At 55.9% G+C, this 6,682-nt stretch overlaps 1 protein-coding gene across 2 annotated transcripts in view; it reads right to left on the bottom strand.

Moving 5' to 3' along the window:
• HAPLN3 (hyaluronan and proteoglycan link protein 3) overlaps positions 1-3,490 on the bottom strand; it is an 11,831-nt gene extending 8,341 nt beyond the window's left edge. The window contains exon 1 of one of the 2 annotated variants that reach the window (XM_034784682.1): positions 3,367-3,490. The gene's annotated coding sequence lies outside the window, so the exon portion shown is untranslated. The remainder of the gene's footprint in view (positions 1-3,366) is intronic. The other variant, XM_034784683.1, reaches the window with a different exon arrangement.
• Positions 3,491-6,682: the final 3,192 nt, after the last annotated feature.

The raw sequence follows: 6,682 nt of genomic DNA, 5'->3' as shown, positions 1-6,682 counted from the left end.
GCGCCGCCGAATAGCCCCCGCCGAGCACCGCGCCGCGCAAATAGTCCCCGCCGAGCGCCACGCCGCGCGAACAGCCCCTGCCCCCCGCAGAGCGCTGCGTCCCCGGAACTCCCCCCCACCCCCGCCGAGCGCCGCGCTGCTCCCCGCCACCTCAAGATTGGCCGCCCCTTACCAGGTGCCGCCCCAAGCACATATTTGGTTGCCTGGTGCCTGGAGCCGGCCCTGGCTCCCACCCCACTCCTCACCCGTCTGCCGGCAGCAAAACACAGCCAGTTTGCTAAATGCCAACGTGAGCTTTATGCTCTCTGATGGTACAGTTAGAATCCAATTGCATCTCTGCACCAGGTGCTGAGCCCTTCCGAGGACTCTAGGACCTGTCTGGAGAATAGCCACCAAAGCAGCATTGCAATCCCTTATTTCCTCTCCTGTCTCGATGCCAACAATCCGCTGCTCGCCACTCGCTGAGCTTTCCAGGGAAAGCACGTGAGGGCGGGATGAGACGACCGGTGTTTCCGAGAGTCCATGGACGTTCTCGCCCTCTGGGCAGCTTCTCTTGTCAGTGACCGAGTTTGCAAGGCCTTACGCTACTCTTGGTGGCATTTCTCTGTGCGAAATGTGATAACTTTTGAGTGCTGCATACGGAGCCCAGGGCTTGTGGGGGAGAATGGGGGACCCTAGTATGGGGGGCACACAGAGCCCATGGGGTGGGGGAGGAAGGAGAGGGCACCCGGGGCGCATGGCGTGGGGGGGGTGGAAGGGGAGACAGTGGTAGGGGGGAGGGGAACATGAGGGGAGGATTGGGAGCACACACAATCACTGGCATGTAGGAGGAAAGGGGCATAGAGGGAAGGGGCAGGGACTGTCTTCTTGGTCTGTGTTTGTACAGCACCTTGCACAATGTGTCCACGACGGGGAATCCTTAATGCTATAGTAACACACACAATAATGAGGGGGCCCACAGAGCCCTGGCATAGTGTGGAGAATGGAGGATGCTGGTATGGTGAAAAGGGTCACACAGCATTCCTAGCACGAGGGAGGGGGTGAGGAGGTTTGCACGGACTCTCTGGAATAGAAGGGGATGAAAGGGTGGCAAATAGGGGACTTGTGGGGGGAATGGAGGAATCCAAAGAGCCCTGGTATGTGCGACCCCCTAGTTGAAAATCTGAGGGAAGAACCTGGAGTTAGTGCTGGGCAAAACTCTTTGGCCATAACTATTTTCCATCGAAATCAGCAGATTCAGCGACACTGAAACATTTTGCAAATTTGTGTCAGAAACACACGAAAGTTGTGAAAAAGCGGAAACGTTTGGATTTTTCAGATCAAAATTACTTTTTTTGGTTTTAAACGTTACCTAAGGGAAGTTTCAATCCGGTGTGTGCTCTTCCGATATGGTCGGAACTGGACCTCCCATTTCGGCTGCCCCGGAACCATTGTTTTCATTCTCGTTTTTGGAATTGCCAAGGACCCCCCCCCAAAATCCGTTCCTCGCCCAGTTCTCCCGGGAGCTTCCTTCGCTCTCTCGGTCCTTTAACGCCGCTGAACAGAACCCTGCAGAGCACCCTCTCAGCAGCACACCTGCCCCGGAGCTGTGCTTGGCAGGGGTCTCTCCCGCTCTGACATCTAGGACTAAGCCGTGTTATCACTAGGACAAAGCTGACTGGGTTTGTCACGTTCAGCAGGTGGCTCTTTAACGTACGGCAAGTGAGAGACATTACAGCTGAACTAGGGAAGAGAACAATTGTTTTGCCAATCCCAGATCTCTTTAGGGGAAGCTCCTCGGACCCTCCAGCATTATGGGTAGACGCTTCTTAGGGCTTCATAGGCCATAGAGAACCAAATCAAGTGAAGCCAGCTCAAGACCGACTAGGTGCAGCTCCCAGAGATTTATAGATTCTCAGACCAGCAGGGACCACTGCAATCATGTAGTCTGCCTGCCCGCATACCATAGGCCATAGTACCACTTCCCCCAAATAATTCCTGGTTTGAATTTACTAGAGCCTATCTTCCAGAAATGTTTGGCTGGCTGCAATCTCCCTTAGAGCCAGCAGAGGGCGCCCTGTACTCATCAGCTCTCCAGTCTGCCACTAGAATGGGTCCCTGGAAGGAATTTGACATCGGTGCCCCCTGTTTAGACAGGGTTTACAAGCTCCTTTGAAATCACCACCATCCATCCGGGGGATGTGAGAGCCGGGGACGTGCAGAGACGGGGCAGCCCGAAGGCATGCGGTCCTTTCCCTTCAGAGTGATGCATGCCAGAGCCACACAGTCAGCTTGCTCCCCGCTGCAGCAACCCAGGCAAGGGCCTCAACCGGTGCCCCAGGGTACGGGGACGGGGGGGTGTCTAGTCCTAGTGTAGGAGCCGCACACCCAGCCGCATTTCTGGGAGTGAGGCGGCTTGTGGCTAAAGTGCAGGACAGTGAGTGAGGACTCCTGGGTTCTATTTGCACCTCTGACACTGTCTCCCTGGGTGACACTTTCCCACACTCTGCCTCAGTTTCTCTATATGGAGGGAGATACTGGCCTGAGATCCTCAAAGGATGGAGCAGGCCACAGGCAGAACCCCACTGCTCTATAGTCCATTAGCTCCTATTATCATTTACACGCCTCTGAAAGCAGGTCAACCAGAGATCCACCAGGACCATCCTTCCAGCGTGGGACGTCCCAGCACAACGCGCCCCTGCTGCCAGCTACACCCAGGTACATACGCACCCACGTGCCGACCTGAGCCTCCCGGGATTCTGCATTTGAAGCTTGGGCTCCCTTTATCTGGCTCTTGTGTTTCATCTCGACCCACACCAGCCCTCGCCCCCTTCTGCCTGCTTCCTTCCTCTCGCCCCCAGCTATTTGTCTTTCCCTTTGTAACCATTACTTGTTTTGTAACGTGCCTGGGATCCAGTTACCCCGAAAGACACCGTTCAGAGTGCCAAGGGCTGGTACTATCAGAGCCTCACCACCGGGGCAGCAAAGCATTCGCTAGCCCCTTGCCCTATATCTAGGGATTCACCTTACCCCGAGAGTCACCCTTCGAGACAGCTCATAGATTGGTTTTAAGCCCCAGGCGATCACTCCTGTGCTGTCTGTCCTGTCCCAGCAGAACCTCCAGCACCAGCCTCACTCCCAAGGGGTCTCCTAACTCTGGGCAGGGTTAGCAGGCAGATTCCATGCAGTTAACAGGGTCCCTGCAGCCTGCCACTAACTTCCAGGGGACTATTCCTTGGCAGCCCCTTACTCTTTCCAATGTTCCCTGTCCCACCAGCGGATCCACACTCAGTCCCACTGGAAAGGGCACAGAAAGCAGGATTCCTGCTCTCCCACCCCAGCCCCTGTGCAGAAAAGCTCTGGGGTCTTCAATCATCCCCTACTTACACGTGGGAGTCGGTCAGTGTCCTTGGGAAAGTTGAGGAGGCTCCTGGGTTTCCCTGCCTGAGTCAAGCTGGAGGGCTAGAGTGAAATGTGTTTAGGGCTCTTGCATGGGCTAAAAGGAAACAGCAGTAGGACAATCCTCACTGCTCCAGAGCCAGCCTCTTAAAGGGAAACACACTCCATTTCCCATCTATGCCTCAGAGAGCGGAGTGGGGGCAGAGGAGGGATGGAGAATGAAGGTCACTGAGTTTCCAGTCCGTTGTCCAGAATCAAAGGGGAGTTAGGACAGTGCTTCTGGAAGTGGTCGAAGAATTTCCATTAACATCTCAGCATTGCCCTAGGCCAGTGGATCTCAGACTCTGACCGGCGCCCCACAGAGCCCTTCTGCACACTGCCGCCCCTGCACTAGGGCCTGGAGAGGGGGCTGGCCCAGGTGAGGATCTCGTCTCTCTAGAGTGGCCCCCAGAAGGCGTCAGATGGAAGCCATTGCCCAAAGGAAGAAGGCCACATCTGTGACAACCTGCCCTGCATCAGAAGGGGGTTAAAGGGCTGAACAGGGGATCCAAGCCCTGCCACGATGCCCTGTCCCAGGCAGGTATTTTGTGGGGTGCATCACCTCCTGTCAGTCTGACCTGTACTGTCTTCTAAACTTCGGCCATAGCGTATATAGCTTGTCGTCAAGTCAAGTGGGCAGCAGCCCTGCTCCTGACTACAGGTGAGGCTCTTTGAGACTCCAGGAGGGAATGGCCCATGCACTGCGAGAAGGCACCATGCCAAGGAAACCATCGCAGAGCCTGGCACTGCCGGGCATGGGTTAGCGGGGCCTGTTGGAGCCTCCCCCTCGAGCATCTCCTGAGATCACAGTCTGGATGGGGACTCTGAATCCTGCTAGTCCAAGGCACATGCCCAGCTCAGACAAAAGTTTTTGGGGTTTAGATTCATGGGCAGAGGAGGAGTCGTGGAGCCAAAGAAGAAACAAGGGGCCATGAGAGGAGAACTTGGGAGGGACCAGAGCAGCAGCTGGGTGGGAGAGCTCCCCGAGTATGCACTCTGCTCTCCCCAGCAGAGGATGCTCTGATCAGAGCTATGGGCTTTGCTGGGGGTCAGGAGGAGAAGGCTGGGAAGGCACGAACGAATATTTCTTTGCTTAATCTCAATGCGCTGCAAGGTGCCTGGGCAGCGTGATGACGGGCACCACGTGGTCGTTAGCATCGATAAATAAAATAAATAAATAAATAAAACAGCCCACACAAGCCCATTCTTGGGTTTCACAAGGGGCCCTGGCCTAGTCACTAGATCGCTGTCCATACTTGGTGGCCTGGGAAAGGGCACCAGAGAAGGTCTGACAGGGAGGAGGGGGTTGGTCGTTCTTCTCAGTGCAATGCATGGGCAGAGGGGGGGATCCTGTTGGCACACGGCTGATGGCAACAATTTTGGGTATTAGATTGCTGCCATACTTTGAGTTTACAGGTCAGCATCCACATACACATTAGCATCAGTGATGAAAGACCTTGGGCTCTGGCCCTGGGGAGACAGAGAATGGATGGACTGTTTCCCCGCTCAGACTCCCCTAGGCCAGGGATTCCACAGGCCCTGTTTATAGCTCTGTGCTGCTGACAGATCTGCAGGGTGTGAATGAGAAGAGGAATTAGAGAGCTGTGTGTGCAGCGACCCCTCTGACCCCTGACCCCCTCTGGCCCGGGGCTCTCCAGCCACACAGCTCAGGTTTGTTATTTTATGATGAGGAAACGAGCTGCCCCTGAGCGAGGCGCTGGGGCCCGGATCCAGCTCAGCCCTCCAACCAGGTTTCATTCAAACCGGAAAGAAAACAACTCTTTCAAAAATAAACCACCAGCTCTTCCCAGCCAGGCAGCTTTTCCCATGACAGGTCGGGCCTCGGAGCTGGGGGCAGCCTTTCCTGGGGTGAACTGGAACTCAGAGCTGGAGGGGGTGGTTCCTTATGTGCAAAAGAATCAAGGCCCTTAGGAGCTAGAACTGAATACACAGCCCTCAGTGATCACACAGACACTTCCCGGCTCTGGGACTGAGAAGTACAGCCTGTGATTCACCATGGTACCAGCCAAGGCGTGTCTATGTCCTGGCCTGAGTAGGCAGGGAGGAACAGGTCGCTGGCTACACTACTCACCCTTTGCAGCCGTAATGAGTGTGTTCAGTGTGATCCCATTTCCCTGAAAGTTGCACCATCTCCTTTGATCTCTGTGATGGAGACATCATCTCTAAGAAGTGGTTTTATGGACCAGCCCCCTCACTAGCCCAGTCATGAGCCAGCCGCTCCCGTCTCTGATAGGAAGCCCTGATGGGCAGCACTGAATAGGTGCTGTGACCTCTCAGCCCAGCTACTCCTTTCCAATGGCTCAAGAGACATGGGGATCTGGGTCTGCTAGGAAGGGCATGAGAGGGACAGTCCGTGATGGGAAGCAGAGGGCTCCGGTTTGGTTTGTCACTAGTCAGGGATAACCTCCCCCTGCATGCGTACATGGCTGAACGAAACGGCAAGTCCCTTTGCTGCCTGATCTCCCACTATCTGCTTAGACCAGCTCAAGGTGGAGCAAGCTGCAGTGCTGTTCCACCGCTAGCTGCTGGGGTTATTCGTGCAGTGGCAGAATTTATCTGATTTCTTGACGAGTTTATGTTTCCTGCCGGAACGCTGTAAACGAGCAGGTGGGTGCACGGCCAGTCGGGCAGACACTCCATGCATGCGCATGCCTTTCGCGTGCACACCGGTTCCTGGTCCCTCCAGCGGGGTGGGGGAAGATGACTTGACAAGACAGAAATAGGGAGAACATTCCCTGGGCAAGCTGGATACCGGATCGCAGTGGGAAACGGAGATTGGAGCTGCTATCTAGCTGTGTTGACTTTGGTGAAATGGCGTCTAACCAGGGGGCAGAAGGAAAGCCCACAGGGAAGGGGAAAGGACAGTTTGTTTATAAGTGGAGGGGAAATGTAGGGTTACCATACGTCCAGATTTTCCCGGACATGTCCGGCTTTTTGGTCCTCAAATCCCCGTCCGGGGGGAATTGCCAAAAAGCTGAACGTGTCCGGGAAAATACTAGTCCCCTGCTTACCTTAGAGCGAGCTGCAGGCGGATTCCCCTGCGGCGGCGGCTACTGCTGCTCCCCCCAGACACCTCAGCTTTGTGTAGCTGAAGAGCCGAGCTGCCCGAGCGCTACCGGCTTCACGGTTTGCCGGGCAGCCCCCAGACCTCCAGACCCTGCGCCCCTGGCCGGGCGCTTCCCCTCCCGGGCTCCAGCTGCGCTGGGGAAGCACCGGCCGGGGGCGCAGGGTCTGGGGGCTGCCC

This window comes from Trachemys scripta, chromosome 10 (assembly GCF_013100865.1).
Source record: "Trachemys scripta elegans isolate TJP31775 chromosome 10, CAS_Tse_1.0, whole genome shotgun sequence".
In the NCBI taxonomy this organism is placed as follows: Eukaryota; Metazoa; Chordata; order Testudines; family Emydidae; genus Trachemys; species Trachemys scripta.
Note: the sequence above shows the minus strand (reverse complement) of the source record. Positions and strands in the feature narration are given on the sequence as shown.